Source organism: Pseudophryne corroboree, chromosome 4 (genome assembly GCF_028390025.1).
Source record: "Pseudophryne corroboree isolate aPseCor3 chromosome 4, aPseCor3.hap2, whole genome shotgun sequence".
Lineage (NCBI taxonomy): Eukaryota > Metazoa > Chordata > Amphibia > Anura > Myobatrachidae > Pseudophryne > Pseudophryne corroboree.
Genome location: NC_086447.1, coordinates 754,216,972 through 754,241,491, shown reverse-complemented (window position 1 = coordinate 754,241,491; position 24,520 = coordinate 754,216,972). Strand labels below are relative to the sequence as shown.

At 46.7% G+C, this 24,520-nt stretch overlaps 1 protein-coding gene and 1 long non-coding RNA gene across 5 annotated transcripts in view; one reads left to right on the top strand and one right to left on the bottom strand.

The window, feature by feature from the left end:
- Positions 1-22,568, bottom strand: part of LOC134910311 (uncharacterized) — a 68,017-nt gene extending 45,449 nt beyond the window's left edge. The window contains exon 1 of one of the 2 annotated variants that reach the window (XR_010176166.1): positions 22,495-22,568. This is a non-coding gene — a long non-coding RNA (uncharacterized LOC134910311). Of the gene's footprint in view, positions 1-19,947; positions 20,038-22,494 lie in introns of those variants that run through there. The other variant, XR_010176167.1, reaches the window with a different exon arrangement.
- Positions 1-24,520, top strand: part of RALGAPA2 (Ral GTPase activating protein catalytic subunit alpha 2) — a 605,428-nt gene that overhangs the window by 213,081 nt on the left and 367,827 nt on the right. The window lies entirely within an intron of this gene.

Here is a 24,520-nt window from a genome sequence, read left to right as displayed (position 1 = left end):
GCTCTGGAAAATACAGAACATGGTAAAACAGATTCTGAAACAGGCAAAGGTGTCAGTTCTTCACTGCACTCGGTTGCTGGGGAAGATGGTGGCGGTGTACGAAGCCATTCCGTATGGCAGGTTCCATGCCAGGGTGATTCAATGGAACCTGCTGGACCAGCGGTCCGGGTCTCACCTGGACATGCACCGGAAAATAATTCTATCCCCCAGGACCAGAATTTCCCTTCTGTGGTGGCTGCACAGTTCTCACCTTCTGGAGGGACGCAGGTTCGGGATTCAGGATTGGATCCTGGTGACCACAGATGCAAGCCTCCGAGGCTGGGGAGCAGTCACACAGGGAAGAAACTTTCAGGGAAAGTGGTCAAGCCAGGAAGCTTGTCTACACATAAACATTCTGGAATTAAGAGCCATCTACAACGGCATACTGCAAGTAGAACATCTTCTTCGAGGTCTGCCGGTCTTGATTCAGTCAGACAACGTGACAGCAGTGGCGTACATAAACCGCCAAGGTGGAACAAAGAGCAGAGCGGCGATGGCCGAAGCCACGAAGATTCTTCGCTGGGCGGAAAGACATGCCAGCGCTCTGTCAGCGGTCTTCATTCCAGGAGTGGACAACTGGGAACCAGACTTCCTCAGCAGACACGATCTCCATCCAGGAGAGTGGGGTCTTCATCAAGAGGTCTTTGCAGAAGTGACAAGTCGTTGGGAAGTTCCTCAAGTGGACATGATGGCGTCCCGCCTCAACAAGAAACTTCAGAGATATTGTTCCAGGTCAAGGGACCCTCAAGCGATAGCGGTGGACGCCCTAGTGACACCGTGGGTGTTTCAGTCGGTCTATGTGTTCCCTCCACTTCCACTCATTCCAAAGGTGATAAAAATTATAAGAAGAACAAGGGTTCAGGCAATCCTCATTGTTCCGGATTGGCCAAAAAGGGCCTGGTATCCAGATCTTCAGGAGTTGCTCATAGAAGATCCCTGGCCTCTTCCTCTTTGGGAGGACCTGTTACAACAGGGGCCGTGCGTGTATCAGGCTACACTTCTTCAGGCTAGAAAAGAAGTAACGGCAAAGCATTACCACCGTATTTGGAGAAAATATGTGTCTTGGTGTGAATCCAAGAAGGCTCCTACGGAAGAATTTCACCTGGGGCGTTTGCTCCATTTCCTACAAGCAGGTATGGATGCGGGCCTAAAGTTAGGCTCTATTAAAGTACAGATTTCGGCCTTGTCGATCTTTTTTCAAATAGAATTGGCCTCCCTTCCAGAAGTTCAGACCTTCGTAAAAGGCGTGCTGCACATCCAACCTCCCTTTGTGCCCCCAGTGTCACCATGGGACCTTAATGTGGTGTTGCAATTCTTGAAATCACATTGGTTTGAACCTTTGCGCAAGGTTGAGTTAAAATTCCTTACTTGGAAAGTGGTCATTTTGTTGGCCTTGGCGTCTGCAAGGCGAGTGTCTGAGTTGGCGGCTTTGTCTCACAAAAGCCAATATTTGATTTTCCATGCTGATAGAGCGGAGTTGAGAACTCGTCAGCAATTTCTGCCAAAAGTGGTTTCATCATTTAATGTGAACCAGCCATTTGTGGTGCCAGTGGCTACTGAAGCCTTGGCGGAGTCAAAGTCTCTCGATGTGGTCAGAGCTTTGAAGATCTATGTCGCCAGAACGGCGCAGATTAGGAAAACAGAGGCTCTGTTTGTCCTGTGGGCTCCCAACAAGATTGGGGCTCCTGCTTCTAAGCAGACTATTGCGCGCTGGATTTGTAATACGATTCAGCAGGCTCATTCTACAGCAGGATTGCCGTTACCGAAATCGATGAAAGCCCATTCTACCAGAAAGGTGGGCTCATCCTGGGCGGCTGCCCGGGGAGTCTCGGTGTTACAACTTTGCCGAGCTGCTACTTGGTCGGGTTCAAACACCTTTGCGAAGTTTTACAAGTTTGATACCCTGGCTGAGGAGGACCTCTTGTTTGGTCAATCGGTGCTGCAGAGTCATCCGCACTCTCCCGCCCGTTCTAGAGCTTTGGTATAAATCCCATGGTTCTTGAAGCATCCCCAGCATCCTCTAGGACATATCAGAAAATAGGATTTTAATACCTACCGGTAAATCCTTTTCTCTTAGTCCGTAGAGGATGCTGGGCACCTGTCCCAGTGCGGGCTGTATCTGCAGTTTGGTTATTGTTATGCTCATGTTGCGTTGAGTTCAGTTGATCTGTGACTATTGTTGGTCATGCCGTTGCATGTGTTGTTGTTGAATGCCATGTTGTACGGCGTGTTAGTGGTGTGAGCTGGTATGTATGTCACCTTAGTTTAAAATAATTAAATAAATCCTTTTCCTCGAAATGTCCGTCTCCCTGGGCACAGTTCCTATAACTGGAGTCTGGAGTACGGGCAAAGTGGGAGGAGACAGTTCACACCCATTCAAAGTCTTATAGTGTGCCCATGTCTCCTGCGGATCCCATCTATACCCCATGGTTCTTGAATCATCCCCAGCATCCTCTGCGGACTAAGAGAAAAGGAATTACCGGTAGGTATTAAAATCCTATTTAATAGTTATGGAAATTATATAGAAAGGTTTGTAGAAAGATTAGGAGGATATTGATATCCAGTGTTTCAGGAATCACTACTTTGTAAGTGTTAAAGATTCTGAACTACCAGACACAAGAAACCTCTCATTGGTTTCACAGAAAAGAATATCTCAACCATCACAAAATAATGGGAGAACATAGAATAACTGAAAAGTAACAATTCTCTAGATAATGGTAACAGATTATCATCTCCTGATAATAATATTGTTTCAACAGTTTTCTCATTTTATCCACTATAATTCTCAAATTAAATTCCAGGTTCTCACAAATAAGCACAACGTCTCAGTACTAACTGTAGTACATATAAAAGTTCTCACAGATAAGCAAAAAGTCTCTGGTCATAATAAAATTTTTTTTTCAGATAGCTAAAAGAATGAGACAGTTCTGAATACGTGGTGAGAGGGTGTATCAGCACCTGTTTACTGTATGACAATAGTATTAACTCTTGACACAGTTGTTGGGTGTTAGCCCACACATTCGTTTGATTTATACCCCACTGCGGATTGACACAGAAAAAAAGTGCCTAGTATATGCTAAGAGCAATGTTGGTCTAAGTGGGTAAATTGTAAATAATCCCTAGCCGCACCAGGGACATAGAGTTTGACCCCTTCAGTGCCGGCTAGGTACTACCTGTACACGTGTTGTTGTAGGCTGCACAGTTTGAATAGGAGCGCTGAGTGGGTGAAGTTTGGACGGAGATCCGTTAGTAGGGACCGGCCACGTCTTGGTAAAAGTAGGGAAGGTGCATGCTGAGGATTTTTCTGATTTCATAATTATAGCAAGTCCTGGACCTCTCCCATTACTATAGTCTCTCTGGTGGGGGGGTGGGAGGAAACAAGTCTTCCCATTGCCTGTCGAGTCAGGTCATCGGTCTGTCCCCATGAGTACATCAGTTCTTCATTTGCTACTGTACAGGAGAGATCCTCAGTCAAGGGTGGATCTTTAATATTGGGAAAGGAGGGCGGTGACAAAAGGCCAGTCTTTTTAGTCCAAACTTCCAGTCAATGTACTGGAGCTTGGTGTGGTGTTTTACGCAGTACTACCTAATTTCTTGTAAAAATCCAGTCCATCGATTTAACAACCGTATCATACCTCAGTCACCATTGGAGAACCAAGAAACACTGGTCACAGTAGCTGTGGTACACGGACTTCTCAAAACGGCAGAAGGTGTCTTCCGCCAAGATCCATCCTTTCATGTCCGTGCCCTGTGTTTTCACTAGAGATTTCCATGGCTGACTTTAATACTGTGTTTTAAGCAAAGGGATTGTCTGAAAGGTGATTTATCCACAAGAGAAAGGATCTCTTAATTCTCCATACTGCTCTATGGATAACTTCTACACAATCCATTGCTACTGTAGATTGAAAACATCTACCAGTCACCAAGTTTATAGTAGGTCTGGGCAGCCTGTTCCTGAAAATTTCAGTGAGCATTCTGCATGGTGCTTTTGTTTAATATCTATGTAGAGCCACCACCTAGTCATCTGTTCTTACATTCACCAGTTTATACAGGTTTCATTTGTTTCTTCCTTGTATTCCAGCTTCCACTGATCCTGACTACCATTAGGCCAGGTACACATCACAGTGATGTGTATCGTGGCTGATGGGACTACTGACGTAAGGATATATCGGTCACCCTTACACACTGAATGATATATCACGCAATAAACCGTTCATTATCCGCATTCAGCTGCATGCTGTTGGTCACTGGGTCGTCCCATCCGATGTTGGCGGGCAGGAGTGCGTAATCATGGGTACACATAAGATGATGTATACGATATGTGTCACTCCTATCTGCGGGATCAGACAAGATATCAACTGATGTGTACCCAGCCTCAAGGTACACACATTTTCTCTTGCGTCCTAGAGGATGCTGGGGTCCACATTAGTACCATGGGGTATAGACTGATCTACCAGGAGCCATTGGCACTTTAAGAGTTTGAGAGTGTGGGCTGGCTCCTCCCTCTATACCCCTCCTACCAAACCCAGTTTAGAAAAGGTGCCCGAAGGAGCCGGTCACAGCTAGGGGAGCTCCATATAGGAGTTTCTTTAGTTTTTTTATTTTAAACAGAGCTTAGGCACAGGGAGGCTGCATCTCATGACGATCCCATTCCATGTAATCAGAATTGCTCTGGTTTAGCACAGATTCCATTAAGAGAACCGGAGTGGTTAACCTCTATCAAGAGTATGATTTCTCAGATTTCTACTAGAGTAGCACAAAATGAAAATGCAACTCAGGTTTTACAGACCTCTATGGCTGTTTGGTCCGGACGGCACCTTCAGGGCCCCCTGGCACTCACTTTCAAAAACGTGCTCTTGCCCAGATTATGCAAGACGACACAGACACCGACTCTGACATGGTAGACGGTGATGGGGATGTGCTGAAGGGGGCGGCATCTCTTGCAAAGCGGTGCAGTTAATGATTGAAGCCATTAGAGATGTGTAAAATATTGCTGACACAATACCTGAGCAGGTTGAGGCTTACTTCACCGATACTAAGAAAGCCTCGCTAACCTTTCCTGCGTCTAAAGAATTAAATGCTATATTCGAAAAATCCTGGGAAAACCCAGAGAAAAAATTCCAGATCCCAAGAAGGGTTCTGGTTGCATTCCCCTTCCCTGAGGAAAGAAAGAAATGGGAAACCCCACCCATAGTTGACGCATCGGTGTCCAGACTGTCAAAAAAGGTCATTTTACCTGTCCTGGGATCTGCCGCGTTGAAAGAACCGGCTGATCGCAAAATTGACACTACGCTCAAATCCATATATACGGCTTCAGGGGCGATATTACGGCCTACTATTGCCTGTGCATGGATTTCTAAAGCTATAGTAAAGTGTTCTGGCACGTTACTTGAGGAATTGGATACAGTGGATAAATGGGACGTTGAATTGTTCTTCCGTAACATACAGGATTCTGCAGGATTTATGGTGGAGTCCATGAAGGACCTGGGTTCGATGGCTGCTGGGATATCTTCCATGTCGGTCTCAGCTCGTAGAGGACTCTGACTGCGCCAATGGTCTGCCGACACGGAATCCAGGAAAGGCGTGGAGAACCTACCCTACACAGGTCAGGCCCTATTTGGGGAAGCGCTAGATGCGTGGATCTCCACATCAACAGCGGGTAAGTCACCCTTTCTTCTTTCAGCTGCACCTGCCACGAAGAAACCTTTTTCTTCATCTACGTCACAGTCCTTTCAGACTCCTAAAACGAGAACAAAAAAGCCGCATAACACCTCCTTTAGAGGAGGGCGGGCAAAATCCAAAAAACCTCCTACTGCAGGATCCCAGGACCAGAAGCCTGCTTCTGGTACATCAAAATTCTCAGCATGACGGTGGACCGCACGGCCTGGAGGAAGGACCGTTGGGGGCGAGACTCAGAAGGTTCAGTCACGTTTGGGTGACGTCGGGCCTGGACTCCTGGGTGCAAGATATTGTATCCCAGGGGTACAGGCTGGAATTTCAGGAACTCCGCCTCACCGATTCTTCAAATCAGGCTTGCCAGCTTTGCTGCCAGACAGGGCTATCCTACAGGAAGCCATCCAAAAATTAGAAGGGTCACAGGCCATTGTCCCAGTTCCACCTCATATGCACAACAAGGGTTACTATTCAAACCTTTTCGTGGTACCAAAACCGGATGGTTCGGTCAGACCAATTTTGTATTTGAAATCGTTAAACCCCTATCTGAGGGAGTTCAAATTCAAAATGGAATCTCTGAGAGCGGTAATCTCAGGCCTGGAGAGTTTCTGGTATCCCTGGATATCAAGGATGCGTACCTCCACATTCCGATTTGGCCGCCGCACCAGGCTTATCTCAGATTTGCACTGTTAGACAGTCACTATCAGTTTCAGGCTCTGCCATTCGGCCTCTCCACAGCACCGAGTGTGTTCACCAAGGTGATGGCGGAGATGATGGTTCTCTTCCGCAGGCAGGAACTAAACATAATTTCATACCTGGACGATCTGCTGGTAAAGGCAGTATCCAGGGAGAGGTTGTTACAGTAGATTACTCTTACGACTCAACTGCTCAGGAATCACGGATCCTGAACCTTCCGAAATCACATTTGGAGCCTACAAGGAGATTGTCTTTCCTGGGGATGGTCCTCGACACGGAAGTGCAGAGGGTGTTTCTTTCAAGGGAGAAAGCGTTGTTGATACAGTCAGTTCTCTGGGATGTCTTGAAGCCTGCCCGGGTATCGGTTCATTATACGAGGCTCTACAGTACGGAAGATTTCATGCTCGACCCTTCCACCTGGATCTCCTGGACAAATGGTCGGGGTCTCATCTGCACATGCACCAGAGGATACATCTGTCACCGAAGGCAAGGAGTTAGCTCCTCTGGTGGCTGCAAATGCCTCACCTTCTGGAGGGCCGCAGGTTCGGAATTCAGAACTGGATCCTTCTGACCACGGATGCAAGTCTCAAAGGTTGGGGAGCGGTCACCCAGGGGGAAACCTTCCAAGGAAGATAGTCAAATCATGAAGCCATTCTTCCAATAAATATTCTGGAATTAAGAACCGTGTACAACGGTCCCAAGTGGCTCATCTTCTACAAGATCGGGCCATTCCAGTACAGTCAGACAATGTAATGATGGTGGCCTACATAAACCGACAGGGAGGAACAAAGAGCAGAGCTGCAATGTCAGAGGTGACAAGAATCCTCCTCTGGGCAGAGAGGCACGTGTTGGCGCCGTCAGCGATCTTCCTTCCGGGCGTGGACAACTGGGAAGCAGACTTCCACAGCAGACACTATCTCCATCCAGGGGAATGGGGCCTCCATCTGGAGGTGTTCACAGACGTGACCAGTCGTTGGGGTGTGCCACAAATAGACATGATGGCCTCACGTCTCAACAAGAAACTTCGGAGGTACTATTCCAGGTCCAGAGACCCACAAGCAGTGGCGGCTAATACCCTGGTAACTCCGTGGGTGTTCAAGTCAGTGTATGTGTTCCCTCCACTTCCAATCATTCCAAGAATCTTAAAGCTCATAAAGAGAACAAGGGTTCGGACAATTATCATTGCTCCGGACTGGCCAAGGTGAGCTTGGTACACGGATCTTCTGGACCTATTGCTGGAAGACCCATGGCCTCTTCCTCTTCGCGAGGACCTTCTGCAACAGCGGGAGTTCGCTTATCAGGACTTGCTGCGGTATGGCTGTTGAACGCCAGATCTTAGCCCAATAGGGTATTCCGAGCAAGGTTATTCCTACCCTAATACAGACTGCGAAAGGGGTAACGTCTAAACACTACCATCGCATTTGGAAATAAATGTGTCTTGGTGTGAATCCAAGACGTTTCCTATGGTGGAGTTTCAACTTCGACGGTTTCTCCTTTTCCTGCAAGCACGTGTGGATATGGGTCTAGGTTTGGGATCCATAAAGGTCCAGATTTCGGCCTTATCCATTTTCTTCCAGAAACAATTGGCTGCCCTTCCTGAGGTTCAGACCTTTTTGAAAGGGGTTCTGCATATCCAGCCTCCGTTTGTGGCGCCGACGGCGCCCTGGGATCTTAACGTGGTATTGCACTTCCTGCAATCGGATTGGTTTGAGCCTTTACAGAAGGCTGAGGTTAAGTTTCTTACGTGGAAGGCTGTCACTTTGTTGGCCTTAGCTTCTGCTCGACGTGTGTCGGAATTGGGGTCCTTGTCCTGTAAAAGCCCCTATTTAATCTTCCATGAAGATAGAGCTGAGCTCAGGACGCGTCAGCAGTTCCTTCTGAAGGTTGTGTCGGCTTTTCATATCAACCAACCTATTGTGGCGCCAGTGGCTACTGACTCATCAATTACATCAAAGTCCTTGGATGTTGTAAGGGCTTTGAAAATCTATGTGAAGAGGACTGCTCGTCATAGGAAAACGGACTCTGTTTGTCCTGTATGATCCTGAGAAAATTGGGTGTCCTACTTCGAAGCAGACGATTTCTCGCTGGATCATGTTCACTATCCAGCATGCATATTCTATGGCAGGTTTGCCGTGTCCGAAATCGGTTAAGGCCCACTCTACTTGTAAGGTGGGATCTTCCTGGGCGGCTGCGCGGGGTGTCTCGGCTTTGCAACTTCGCCGGGTGGCTACTTGCTCTGGGACGAACACGTTTGCTAAGTTTTACAAGTTCGATACTTTGGCCTATGAGGACCTAAAGATTGGTCAAGCAGTTCTGCAGGAGTCTCCGCGCTCTCCCTCCCGTTCTGGGAGCTTTGGTACATCCCCATGGTACTAATGTGGACCCCAGCATCCTCTAGGATGTAAGAGAAAATAGGATTTTAATTACCTACCGGTAAATCCTTTTCTCGTAGTCCGTAGAGCAGGGGTGGCCAACCAGTCGGAGACAAAGAGCCAGAAAAGATCCATAGGCAAGTGCAAGAGCCACTATCATGCACACGCCGAAGGCGCGCGCGCAAAAATGGGGGGGTGGCCTAGTTGTCACAAAGCCACGCCCCATTTTTGTGCACACAACTTTCGGTATGATGTTTGTAGGAGTGTGACCTTGTGTCATAAACCTGTTTAGTCATGTTGTACAGTGCCACATACATATAAAAATGCCAAAAAATGGGTGCCACCACAGTGCCAGATAAATATATGTCCCCCAGTGCCAGATACATATACACCCCCAGTGCCAGATATGCCCCCACAGTGCCAGATATGCCCCCGATGCAGATACACATGTCCCCACAGTGCCTCCCAAAGTGCCAGATATGCCCCCACAGTGCCAGATATGCACCCACAGTGCCAGATATGCCCCCAATGCAGATACACATGTCCCCACAGGGCCTCCCACAGTGCCAGATATGCCCCCACAGTGCTAGATATGCCCCCGATGCAGATACACATGTCCCCACAGTGCCAGATAGGCCCCCACAGTGCCAGATATGCCCCCGATGCAGATACACGTCCCCACAGTGCCTCCCACAGTGCCAGATATGCCCCCACAGTGCCAGATATGCCCCCGATGCAGATGCACGTCCCCACAGTGCCTCCCACAGTGCCAGATATGCCCCCACAGTGCCAGATATGCCCTGATGCCGATACACATGTGCCAGATATGCCCCCACAGTGCCAGATATGCCCCCGATGCAGATACACATTTCCCCACAGTGCCTCCCACAGTGCCAGATATGCCCAACCATTGCCAGATATCCCCCAGTGCCAGATATGCCCCCAGTACAGATACACATGCCCATACAGTGCCAGATATGCCCATACAGTGGCAGATATCCCCCAGTGCAGATACACATGCCCACACAGTGCCAGATATGCCCACACAGTGCCAGATATGCCCCAGTGCTGATATGCCCCAGTGCAGGTACACATGCCCCCACAGTGCCAGATATGCCCCCAGTGCAGATGCACATGCCCCCACAGTGCCTCATATGCCCCCAGTGCAGATGCACATGCCCCCACAGTGCCTCATATGCCCTCACAGTGTAGATACATATGCCCCCACAGTGCCTCATATGCCCCCACAGTGTAGATACATATGCCCCCAGAGTGCTGATACATATGCCGCCACAGTGCCTCACTCCCCCCCCCCAAAATTTTTTTTAAAAAAATAAAAAAAATTACCGCGCTGCTGTGAAGGGAAGGAGAGCGCAGCGTGCGCCTCTCCTACCCCTCCGTCTCCGGTGTGTAATTTGTGTATCTTCAATTCGGCGCCGGCCCATGAGCCAATCAGAGCTCGCGGACCGGCAGCCAATCAGGAGCCTTAGCTGCCGGTCCGCGAGCTCTGATTGGCTCACGGGCCGCCGCAGAATTGAAGATACACACCGCCGCTGGAAACCTGCTGCAGTGAGAGTCTGGTGTGTCGGGCAGCGGTGGCCGGGAGCGCATCGAGCCGCATGTGGAGGATGAAAGAGCCGCATGCGACTCGAGAGCCGCGGGTTGGCCACCGCTGCCGTAGAGGATGCTGGGCGCCCGCCCAGCGCTTCATTTTCCTGCAGTGGTTCTTTTGTTCAGTATAACTTTGTGTTAGTTACGAACTGCTTTTGTTACTTGGTAAGTAATGTTTCAGCGGTTGCTGAGTTTCAAGCTAGTTAGCTTGGTTTGCCTTGTATGTGTGAGCGGATGTGAATCTCGCCACTATCTGTGTGTAATCCTTCTCTCAAAGATGTCCGTCTCCTCGTGCACAGTTTCTAGACTGAGTCTGGTAGTAGGGGCATAGAGGGAGGAGCCAGCCCACACTCTCAAACTCTTAAAGTGCCAATGGCTCCTGGTGTACCAGTCTATACCCCATGCTACTAATGTGGACCCCAGCATCCTCTACGGACTACGAGAAAAGGATTTACTGGTAGGTAATTAAAATCCTATTATCTTCTCTGCCTGCCTGTGGGGATTGATAATACATAGCTGAAGTTACCAGCTGGCACAGGGTATAAATGTGGAGGAGCTATGGACAAACTGTTAAAGTGACTACACTCCTAGAGCCACAAATATACAGTGCCTTGCTAAAGTATTCTCCCCTCCCCCCCCCCCCCTTGGCTTTTTATCTATTTTGTGACACTACAACCTGTAATTTAATTTTTTTTTTTTTTATCTGAATCTTATGTGATGGATATGCACAAAATAGTCTAAGTTGGTGAAGTGAAATGAGAAAAATTTATATAAATAAAATTTTTAAAATTGGCATCTACATATGTATTCACCCACTTTGCTATGAAGCCCCTAAAAAGTTCTGGCGCAACCAATTACCTTATTAGTGAAGTGAAGTCCACCTGTGTGCAATATACAGCTGTGCTCATAAGTTTACATACCCTAGCAGAATTTGTGATTTTCTGGCCATTTGTCAGAGAATATGAATGATAACTCACAAACTTTTCTTTCACTCATGGTTAGTGGTTGGGTGAAGCCATTTACTGTCAAACAACTGTGTTTACTCTTTTTAAATCATAATGACAGCAGAAACTACCCAAATGATCCTGATCAAAAGTTTACATACCCCAGTTCTTAATACCGTGTATTTCCCCCTTTAACATCAATGACAGCTTGAAGTCTTTTGTGGTAGTTGTGGATGAGGCTCTTTATTTTCTCAGATGGTAAAGCTGCCCATTCTTCTTGGCAAAAAGCCTCCAGTTCCTGTAAATTCTTGGGCTGTCTTGCATGAACTGCACGTTTGAGATCTCCCCAGAGTGGCTCAATGATATTGAGGTCAGGAGACTGAGATGGCCACTCCAGAACCTTCACTTTATTCTGCTGTAGCCAATGACAGGTCGACTTGGCCTTGTGTTTTGGATCATTGTCATGTTGGAACGTCCAAGTACGTCCCATGCGCAGCTTCCGGGCTGTTGAGTGCAAATTTTCCTCCAGTATTTTCTGATAACATGCTGCATTCATCTTGACATCAATTTTGACCAAGTTTCCAGTGCCTTTGTAGCTCACACATCCCCAAAACATCAGCGATCCACCTCCGTGTTTCACAGTAGGAATGGTGTACCTTTCATCATAGGCCTTGTTGACTCCTCTCCAAATGTAACGTTTATGGTTGTGGCCAAAAAGTTAAATTTTGGTCTCATCACTCCAAATAACTTTGTTCTAGAAGTTTTGAGGCTTGTCTCTGTGCTGTTTGGAGTATTGTAAGCGGGATGCTTTGTGGCATTTGCATAGTAATGGCTTTCTTCTGGCGACTCGACCATGCAGCCCATTTTTCTTCAAATGCCTCCTTATTGTGCATCTTGAAACAACCACACCACTTTTTTTCAGAGAGTCCTGTATTTCAGCTGAAGTTATTTGTGGCTTTTTCTTTGCATCCCGAACAATTTTCCTGGCAGTTGTGGCTGAAATTTTTGTTGTTCTACCTGACCGTGATTTGGTTTCCACATAATCCCTCATTTTCCACTTCTTAATTAGAGTTTGAACACTGCTGATTGGCATTCTCAATTGCTTGGATATCTTTTTATATCCCTTTCCTGTTTTATACAGTTCAATTACCTTTTCCCGCAGATCCTTTGACAATTCTTTTGCTTTCCCCATGACTCAGAATCCAGACACGTCAGTGCAGCACTGGATGAAAGATGCAAGGGTCTTTCAGGAGTCCAGAAACTCACGGACCTTTTATACACACACACACTTATTACAAGCAAACAGATCACAGGTGAGGATGGTTACCTTTAGTAGCCATTCAAACTCGTTTGTGTCAACTTGTTATGTTATGAGGCCAAAATCTCCAGGGTATGTAAACTTTTGATCAGGGTCATTTGGGTAGTTTCTGTTGTCATTATGATTTAAAAAGAGTAAACACAGTTGTTTGACAATAAATGGCATCACCCAACCACTAACCATGAGTGAAAGAAAAGCTTGTGAGTTATCATTCATATTCTTCTCTGACAAATGGCCAGAAAATCACAAATTCTGCTAGGGTATGTAAACTTATGAGCACAACTGTAAGTGTCACATGATCTGTCAGTATAAACACGCCTTTTCTGAAAGGTCCCAGAGGCTGCAACACCACCAAGCAAGAGGCATCACACCATGAAGACCAAGGATCTCTCCAAACAAGTCAGGGACAAAGTTGTTGAGAAGTACAAGTCAGGGTTGGGTTCTAAAAAAATATCCAAATCTTTGGTGATCCCCTGGAGCGCCATCAAATCCATCATCTTCAAATGGATAGAACATGGTACCACAACAAACCTACCAAGAGAGGGCCCGCCACCAAAACTTAGACCGGGCAAAGAGAGCATTCATCAGAGAGGCAGCACAGAGACCAAAGGTAAACCTGAAGGAGCTGCAGAGTTCCACAGCTGAGACTGGTGTATCTGCGCATGTGACCACAATAAGCCGTACACTCCATAGAGCTGGACTTTATGGAAGAGTGGCCAGAAAAAAGCCATTACATAGTTTTAAAACTAAGATGGCACGTTTGGAGTTTGCCAAAAGGCATATGGATGATTCCCCAAATGTATGGAGGAAGGTGCTCTGGTCAGATGAGACTGAAATTGAACTTTTCGGACAACAAGGAAACCGCTATGCCTAATGCAAACCCATCACATTCTATTACCTCAAGAACACCATCCCCGCAGTGAAACATGGTGCTGGCAGCATCATGCCGTGGGGATGTTTTTTCAGCAGGTACTGGGAAACTGTTTTGAGTCGAGGGAAAGATGGATGGTGCTAAATACAGGGATATTCTTGAGCAAAACCTGTTTCAGTCTGCCTGTGATTTGAGACTGGGACGGAGGTTCACCTTCCAGCAAGACAATGACCCGAAGCATACTGCTAAAGCAACACTCAAATGGTTTAAGGGGAAACATTTAAATGTGTTGAAATGGCCTAGTCAAAGCCTAGATCTCAATCCAATTGAGAATCTGTGGTCAGACTTGAAGATTGCTGTTCACAAGCGGAAACCATCCAACATAAAGGAGCTGGAGCAGTTTTGCCTTGAGGAATGGGCAAACATCCCAGTGGCAAGATGTGGCAAGCTCACAGAGACTCATCCAAAGCGACTTGCAGCTCTAATTGCCGCAAAAGGTGGCTCTACAAAGTACTGACTTTAGGGGGGTGAATAGTTATGCACGCTGAAGTTTTCTGTTATTTCTCTAACGTCCTAAGTGGATGCTGGGACTCCGTAAGGACCATGGGGATAGCGGCTCCGCAGGAGACAGGGCACAAAATAAAAGCTTGAGATATCAGGTGGTGTGCACTGGCTCCTCCCCCTATGACCCTCCTCCAAGCCAGTTAGATTTTTGTGCCCGGCCGAGAAGGGTGCAAACTAGGTAGCTCTCCAGAGCTGCTTAGAATAAAAGTTTAGTTAGGTTTTTTTTTTATTTTCAGTGAGTCCTGCTGGCAACAGGCTCACTGCATCGTGGGACTAAGGGGAGAAGAAGCGAACTCACCTGAGTGCAGAGTGGATTGGGCTTCTTAGGCTACTGGACGTTAGCTCCAGAGGGACGATCACAGGTTCAGCCTGGATGGGTCACCGGAGCCGCGCCGCCGTCCCCCTTACAGAGCCAGAAGAGACGAAGGTCCGGTGAAAGCGGCGGCAGAAGACATCCTGTCTTCAAGACTAAGGTAGCGCACAGCACCGCAGCTGTGCGCCATTGCTCTCAGCACACTTCACACTCCGGTCACTGAGGGTGCAGGGCGCTGGGGGGGAGCGCCCTGAGACGCAATATAGCACACATATACCTTAGCTGGCAAAAGGAATACATCACATATAGCTCCAGGGCTATATGGATGTATTTTTTCCCCTGCCATTTTACACAAAAAAGCGGGAGTTAAGGACGTCGTGAAGGGGCGGGGCCTATCTCCTCAGCACACTGGCGCCATTATTCCCTCACAGCTCCGCTGGAAGGACGGCTCCCTGATTCTCCCCTGCAGTACTGCATCTGATTCAGGGTAAAAAAGAGAAGGGGGGGCATTTTGGCAGCAAATAACTAGATTAACAGCAGCTATAAGGGATTAACACTTATATAAGGTTATCCCTGTATATATATAGCGCTGGGTGTGTGCTGGCAGACTCTCCCTCTGTCTCTCCAAAGGGCTAAGTAGGGTCCTGTCCTCTATCAGAGCATTCCCGGTGTGTGTGCTGTGTGTCGGTACGCGTGTGTCGACATGTATGAGGAGGAAAATGAGGTGGAGGCGGAGCAGTTGCCTGTGTTAGTGATGTCACCCCCTAGGGAGTCGACACCTGACTGGATGATTGTGTTTAAGCAATTAAGTGATAATGTCAGCAATTTACAAAAAACTGTTGACGACATGAGAAAGCCGGCAAATCAATTAGTGCCTGTTCAGGCGTCTCAGACACCCTCAGGGGCCCTAAAACGGCCGCTACCTCAGTGGGTCGACACGGATCCAGATACAGATACTGAATCTAGTGTCGACGGTGACGAGACAAACGTAATGTCCAGTAGGGCCACACGTTACATGATCACGGCAATGAAAGAGGCATTGAACCTTTCTGACACTACAAATACCTCAAAGGCGGGTATTATGTGGGGTGTGAAAAAAACTGCCAATAGTTTTTCCTGAGTCTGAGGAAATAAATGAGGTGTGTGATAAAGCGTGGGTTTCCCCCGATAAAAAACAGCTAATTTCTAATAAGTTATTAGCACTATACCCTTTCCCGCCAGAGGTTAGGGCACGGTGGGAAACACCCCCTAGGGTAGATAAGGCGCTCACACGTTTATCTAAACAAGTAGCGTTACCGTCCCCTGATACGGCCACCCTCAAAGAACCAGCTGATAGGAGGCTGGAAAATATCCTGAAAAGTATATACACACATACTGGTGTTATACTGCGACCAGCAATCGCATCAGCCTGGATGTGCAGTGCTGGAGTCGCATGGGCGGATTCCCTGACTGAGAATATTGATACCCTGGATAGGGACAATATTCTGTTAACTATAGAACATTTAAAGGATGCATTGCTATATATGCGTGATGCGCAGAGGGATATTTGTACCCTGGCATCAAGAGTAAGCGCAATGTCCATCTCTGCCAGAAGAGCATTATGGACCAGACAGTGGTCAGGGGACGCAGATTCCAAACGGCACATGGAAGTATTGCCGTATAAGGGGGAGGAGTTATTTGGGGCTGGTCTAACAGACCTGGTGGCCACGGCAACGGCTGGAAAATCCACCTTTTTACCCCAGGTTACTTCACATCAACAGAAAAAGACACAGTCTTTTCAAACTCAGTCCTTTCGTTCCCATAAGTACAAGCGAGCAAAAGGTCACTCTTTTCTGCCCAAGGGCAGAGGAAGAGGAAAAAGGCAGCACCATGCAGCCGCTTCCCAGGAGCAGAAGCCCTCCCCTGCTTCTGCCAAGTCTTCAGCATGACGCTGGGGCTTTACAAGCAGACTCAGACACGGTGGGGGCCCGTCTCAAGAATTTCAACGCGCAGTGGGCTCACTCGCAAGTGGATCCCTGGATTCTACAGGTAGTATCACAGGGGTACAAACTGGAATTCGAGGCGTTTCCTCCTCATCGGTTCCTGAAGTCTGCTTTACCAAAGTCTCCCTCCGACAGGGAGGCAGTTCTGGAAGCCATTCACAAGCTGTACTCCCAGCAGGTGATAATCAAGGTACCCCTCTTACAACAGGGGAAGGGGTATTATTCCACACTATTTGTGGTACCGAAGCCGGACGGCTCGGTGAGACCAATATTAAATCTAAAATCTTTGAACACTTACATAAAAAGGTTCAAATTCAAGATGGAGTCACTCAGAGCGGTGATAGCGAACCTGGAAGAGGGGGACTATATGGTGTCGCTGGACATCAAGGATGCTTATCTCCACGTCCCAATATATCCTTCTCACCAAGGGTACCTCAGGTTTGTAGTACAAAACTGTCATTATCAGTTTCAGACGCTGCCGTTTGGATTGTCCACGGCGCCTCGGGTCTTTACCAAGGTAATGGCCGAAATGATGATTCTTCTACGAAGAAAAGGCATCTTAATTATCCCTTACTTGGACGATCTCCTGATAAGGGCAAGAACCAAGGAACAGTTAGAAGTCGGAGTGGCACTATCTCAGGTAGTGCTAAGTCAGCACGGATGGATTCTAAATATTCCAAAATCGCAGCTGATTCCAACGACACGTCTACTGTTCTTAGGAATGATTCTGGACACAGTCCAGAAGAAGGTGTTTCTCCCGGAGGAGAAGGCCAGGGAGTTATCCGAGCTAGTCAGGAACCTCCTAAAACCAGGACAGGTCTCAGTGCATCAGTGCACAAGGGTCCTGGGAAAAATGGTGGCTTCTTACGAAGCGATTCCATTCGGAAGATTCCATGCAAGAACTTTTCAGTGGGATCTACTGGGAAAATGGTCCGGATCGCATCTTCAGATGCATCAACGGATAACCCTGTCGCCAAGGACAAGGGTGTCTCTCCTGTGGTGGCTTCAGAGGGCTCATCTACTAGAGGGCCGCAGTTTTGGCATTCAGGATTGGATCCTGGTAACCACGGATGCCAGCCTGAGAGGCTGGGGAGCAGTCACACAGGGAAGGAATTTCCAGGGCTTGTGGTCAAGCATGGAAACATCTCTTCATATAAACATTCTAGAACTAAGGGCCATTTACAATGCCTTAATTCAAGCAAAACCTCTGCTTCAGGGTCAGGCGGTGTTGATCCAGTCGGACAACATCACGTCAGTCGCCCACATAAACAGACAGGGCGGCACGAGAAGCAGGAGGGCAATGGCAGAAACTGCAAGGATTCTTCGCTGGGCGGAAAATCATGTGATAGCACTGTCAGCAGTGTTCATTCCGGGAGTGGACAACTGGGAAGCAGACTTCCTCAGCAGACACGACCTTCACCCGGGAGAGTGGGGACTTCACCCAGAAGTCTTCCACCAAATTGTAAACCGTTGGGAAAGACCAAAGGTGGACATGATGGCGTCACGTCTAAACAAAAAACTGGACAGATATTGCGCCAGGTCAAGGGACCCTCAGGCAATAGCAGTGGACGCTCTGGTAACGCCGTGGGTGTACCAGTCAGTGTATGTATTCCCTCCTCTGCCCCTCATACCGAAAGTATTGAGAATCATAAGAAGGAGAGGAGTAAGAACTATACTCGTGGTTCCGGATTGGCCAAGAAGGTCTTGGTACCCGGAACTTCAAGAGATGCTCACGGACGAACCGTGGCCTCTACCTCTAAGACAGGACCTGCTACTGCAGGGGCCTTGTCTGTTCCAAGACTTACCGCGGCTGCGTTTGACGGCATGGCGGTTGAACGCCGGATCCTGAAGGACAAGGGCATTCCAGAAGAAGTCATCCCTACTCTGGTAAAAGCCAGAAAGGAAGTAACCGCAAAACATTATCACCGCATTTGGCGTAAATATGTTGCGTGGTGTGAGGCCAAGAAGGCCCCTACACAGGAATTTCAACTGGGTCGTTTCTTGCATTTCCTGCAAACAGGACTGTCTATGGGCCTAAAATTAGGGTCCATTAAGGTTCAAATTTCGGCCCTGTCGATATTCTTCCAGAAAGAACTGGCTTCAGTACCTGAAGTTCAGACATTTGTGAAAGGGGTGCTGCACATACAGCCTCCTTTTGTGCCTCCAGTGGCACCTTGGGATCTCAATGTTGTGTTGAGATTTCTAAAATCACACTGGTTTGAACCATTGTCTACGGTAGATTTAAAATATCTCACGTGGAAGGTGTCGATGCTGTTGGCCTTGGCTTCAGCTAGGCGTGTGTCAGAATTGGCGGCTTTATCATGTAAAAGCCCTTACCTAAATTTTCATTCTGACAGGGCGGAATTGAGGACTCGTCCTCAATTTCTACCTAAGGTGGTTTCTGCATTTCACATGAACCAACCTATTGTGGTACCTGCGGCTACTAGGGACTTAGAGGACTCTAAGTTGCTGGACGTTGTCAGGGCCTTGAAAATATATGTTTCCAGGACGGCTGGAGTCAGGAAAACTGACTCGCTGTTTATCCTGTATGCACCCAACAAGCTGGGTGCTCCTGCTTCAAAGCAGACGATTGCTCGTTGGATTTGTAGTACAATTCAGCTTGCACATTCCGTGGCAGGATTGCCACAGCCAAAATCAGTAAAAGCCCATTCCACAAGGAAAGTGGGCTCATCTTGGGCGGCTGCCCGAGGGGTCTCGGCTTTACAACTTTGCCGAGCAGCTACTTGGTCAGGGGCAAACACGTTTGCAAAATTCTACAAATTTGATACCCTGGCTGAGGAGGACCTGGAGTTCTCTCATTCGGTGCTGCAGAGTCATCCGCACTCTCCCGCCCGTTTGGGAGCTTTGGTATAATCCCCATGGTCCTTACGGAGTCCCAGCATCCACTTAGGACGTTAGAGAAAATAAGATTTTACTTACCGATAAATCTATTTCTCGTAGTCCGTAGTGGATGCTGGGCGCCCATCCCTAGTGCGGATTGTCTGCAATACTTGTATATAGTTATTGTTACAAAAAATTCGGGTTATTATTGTTGAGCCATCTTTTCAGAGGCTCCTTTAAATTTATCATACTGTTAACTGGGTTCAGATCACGAGTTGTACGGTGTGATTGGTGTGGCTGGTATGAGTCTTACCCGGGATTCAATATCCTTCCTTATTATGTACGCTCGTCCGGGCACAGTATCCTAACTGGCTTGGAGGAGGGTCATAGGGGGAGGAGCCAGTGCACACCACCTGATATCTCAAGCTTTTATTTTGTGCCCTGTCTCCTGCGGAGCCGCTATCCCCATGGTCCTTACGGAGTCCCAGCATCCACTACGGACTACGAGAAATAGATTTATCGGTAAGTAAAATCTTATTTTTGTCCTATTTGTTGTTTGCTTCACAATAAAAAAGAAAAAGAAAAAAAAATCTTCAAAGTTTTAGGCATCTTCTGTGAATGAAATGATGCAAACCTTCAAACAATCCATTTTAATTCCAGGTTGTGAGGCAACAAAACATGAAAAATGCAAAGGGGGGTGAATACTTTAGCAAGGCACTGTACCTTAAAATCGCAGTGTCCCTCAGTGGAATCAAAGCATTTTTTCTCAGCTTCTGTAGTCAGTTGCTGCTTTAATATTAATTCATATGCAGCTAGTCTGATAGATACACATGCGTTCCAGATGACCTATCCAGGGCAAACATATATAAATGTATTTTCCTACAGTTGATTTTCCCAGTGTCATTTATTAATAATAGTTACAAATTACACAGCACTGTAGCAGTAAGGCAGAGTAGGGATAGGGCTGATACTGTATGTGCAGAGAGATGTCCCTGTCACCCAAGGTGATGTCCGCGTAACTTTACTTCACAAAACTAATCTTGGCCTCCTAGGAGTTAGTTTGTTATTGTTTAGCGTGGTTTCAGTTGTTGGAGGTTAATTGCACTTTTAGATACGTTTATGCTCAAAACTAGTGCACAGATATGGTGAGCTGTATGTCCACAGCAACTATATTGCTTTATTATTGTAAACTGACATCTGATAGGTTGCTAGTGGACACAGCTCATATTTTGCAGTCACATGTGCTCCAGTATTTATGATTGTGTAATTGAGGATTGACCCTGTCAAAATTGTAGCCTGTAGTAACCTTTGTGAAGTCTGTTCCAGAGACAGACATCTTCATCCAACAATCTAACAGCACTTAAACTACTCTCTTAAGCAAAAGCCAAGTTTCTTTTTTATACTGTATTAAGCCCCAGAAGAATAAGTGTATGGGCAACTTGCATTGACTGGTTGGTGGGTGATTATTAGTTCAGCTGCTTGCATCTCATCTGTTCTCTCCTAAAAAAAAATCTAAATGATACTCTATATTGAGGCTTTACAACCATTCACATAATGCAGTGCTACAGTTGAGTCTCTCCTATTTATATACAATTCTATAATATAATGGTACCAACCCATCCTGGAATCTTTTTGTTAGTGAAAACTATGAAATATTGTGAGTAAGGTGAAACAGGGCAGAATCTCTGGTTCAGCATTAGGTTATAGCACTCTGTAACTACACCATCTGTAACCCAGACTTTTATTTATCTGGAAATGCATAAACCCTTGAAAACCTCTGTATTGTGAATAATGATGTAACACACAGGTACAGCCAGTGGTGCAAGTAGAAAAATGTGTTAGTGGTACTGTGTGTGCGTGCCAAAAAATGGATGATGTCACATGCCACTTGGGGCGTGGAAGATGAAAATGGGGGCGTGATACACATATGACCCTCAATAGTGCAGTGCCAGATACACACATGGCCCCAGTAGTGTAGTGCCAGATACAAATATGCCCCCACAGTGCCAGATACACACATACTCCCACGGTGCCAGATACACACATGCTCCCACAGTGCCAGATACACACATGCTCCCACGGTGCCAGATACACACATGCTCCCACGGTGCCAGATACACACATGCTCCCACGATGCCAGATACACACATGCTCCCACGATGCCAGATACACACATGCCCCCACGGTGCCAGGTACACATGTGACCCCACAGTGCCATGTACATATATGCCAGACATGCCCCCACAGTGCCAGATACACACATGCCCCCACGGTGCCAGATATGCCCACGCACAGTGCCAGATACAGATATGCCCCCACGTTGCCAAATATGCCCGCACAGTGCCAGATACACATATGCCCACACAGTGCCAGATATGCCCCCAGCAGTGCAACTCACCGTTGTTGTTGTTGTTGCTGCTGCTGCCTGGGACGGCTATGCAGTGTGACTGTCGAGGAGAGGAGAGTGCAGCACACGCCTCTCCTGCCCCTCTCCTGTCCACAGTCTGGTCTCCTCCTACGGCGGCATCCTGTATCTCAAATCTGGCACCTGTCCGTGAGCCAATGAGAGCTCGCGGTCCGGCAGCGGCGGCTTCCGATTGTCTGCGGTCCACGAGCTCTGATTGACTCGCGAACCAGTGTTTGATTGTAATACACGCCGCTGCCACCGGACTCAGAGGAGTAAAGACCGCCTGTCAACGCACTGACTGGGCAGGAGAGGAGAGGCGCATACTGCGCTCCCCTCTCCCCGACACGGTGCCTGCAAGGTGGCGGCCCGCTGTACAGCATACCGGCTGGGAATTTCTTACCGGTACGTAGTACCGCCATACTTGCAGCACTGGGTACAGCCTGTCCTTGGTTTCAGTATTTGTCAAATGTACTTTACAATTTAAACAGTAGATGGCAGCAATGTTTACAGACTGATGTGCACAGTGAAGTGTGATGGTAAAGAATTGTAAGAGAATGACTGTAGATAGACCAGTAAAATACTTCAAGGCTTGCATGAGCAGCCTAACAAACTTCAAAAACATGTTACCCTTAATTTCAAGAAAGACAAAACAGTCCCCCCAAAAAACAGATATGTGCACATCAGTCCACCCAATTACCCCCACATGCTTCTCACTTACTTCAAAATTCCATTACATGCCACTCATTCTCCCACTTGCTGTGAAATATACCCACCGGACCTCAGAATACCAACAAAATGTGCCCACATGCACTCAGGGCCTTTTAACCCCATATCCCACATATACACCAGAGCTCTCCACATACCTGTCGCACCTTCCACGCGTGCCCATCATACTTTTCTTCTATTACTTTTACAGCTGGCCAGTGTAGAGGAATTAGAGAGCACACTATGCTCCCTTCTCCTCCCTAGCTATGTGACCTCCCTGTGTTGTGCAGAGGAGATCATGTGACATGTAAGTTTGCTGCTCCTGTTTTGATAACTGCACAGAATAAAGCTGGATACACACTACAGGTTGAGTATCCCTTATCCAAAATGCTTGGGACCAGAAGTATTTTGGATATCGGATTTTTCCGTATTTTGGAATAATTGCATACCATAGTGAGATATCATGGTGATGGGACCCAAGTCTAAGCACAGAATGCATTTGTTTCATATACACCTTATACACACAGCCTTAAGGTCATTTTAGCCAATATTTTTAATAACTTTGTGTATTAAACAAAGTGTGTGTACATACACACAATTCATTTGTTTCATATAGACCTTATACACACAGCCTGAAAGTCATTTAATACAATATTTTTAATAACTTTGTGTATTAAACAAAATTTGTGTACATTAATCCATCAGAAAACAAAGGTTTCACTATCTCAGACTCACTCCAAAAATTCCGTATTTCGGAATATTCCTTATTTTGGAATATTTGGATATGGGATACTCAACCTGTATAAGATTATCTGTCCAATCTTTCTGGTTAGACTAAAAATCTGGTAATGTATGGGAGCAAATGACAATTCATCATTTCCTCCCAAACACTTGAAAACAGACAAAAAAAAGTCGTTCAGACAAATTGTTTAAAAACATTTGATTTAACCAATTTATCCTGAACGATCATTTTTGCCCTTTTTCCAGCTCTTGGGAGCAAATGGTTGACTGGCATTTGCTCCAATACATTACAACCAAAGAGTCGAGTGGATTTATAAAATAAATATTTAATGATCACAATAATTCAATAAAAATACCACTTAATTAAAACAAATTCATAGGTAATATTATTCGTATCTTACTGATTTACCACATGTATGCACATAAAAACACATGAATTGTATAAACTGTTGCGATGAATACTATATCCACACTGATATGAGCTCAATTCCCCTGAGGGTGCTTCACCCATCTTTGAAAAAGTCACGGGTCACGTGACGAAACGCGTCAGGACTCCTCCCCTTTCTCACTGAGCACTTGCTTAATCAGGCACACAGCCATCTCTGCCTGAAATTTACCAGCCGTAGCAGCAAGCAATCAGCACTTTATACGGATCCAAGCCGGCGTGTGAGCTCCGTGTGGCAACTGTGGCCAGACTCATCATCCTCTCCTCCGCTGACCACCGGCGGACGGTGCACGTCCAGGGAGTCTCGGAAGAGGTACATATATAGCCGGATCCGTGTGGCGGCTATCCTTCAATCAGCCGCACACTTGCTTTCTCTACAAACCCTTGCAGCACTAATTGGGTGAAGCACCCTCAGGGGAATTGAGCTCATATCAGTGTGGTTCCGAACATTCACACATACACGCTACGAACCCTCCAGCTCTACACCATACTGGGCAAGTTCTGGACTCACCCGGGGACGCTCGGGTTCACCAGCCCTTATGGAGAGGTAATCTTCTGCATAATTGCTATTTACATGCCGGCTACCAATTCTGAAGTCACCTATTTCAACTGTTTAAATATCACAGAGCCTACTGTGGCTACACGTTCAGTAACTGTGTCTCATTCATGAACTTTATATATAGCAGTTTTGGCAACAGTGTTCCCTAAGGAGTGTAACAGATTGTTGCATTTGAACTTTCCATCAGCCATTTCAGTGAGTTTTATTGATATAGTATTCATCGCAACAGTTTATACAATTCATGTGTTTTTATGTGCATACATGTGGTAAATCAGTAAGATACGAATAATATTACCTATGAATTTGTTTTAATTAAGTGGTATTTTTATTGAATTATTGTGATCATTAAATATTTATTTTATAAATCCACTCGACTCTTTGGTTGTAATAGAACCTAGGAAGTTATGGTGTTCAAATGTCATGAGCGCCTCTATTAATT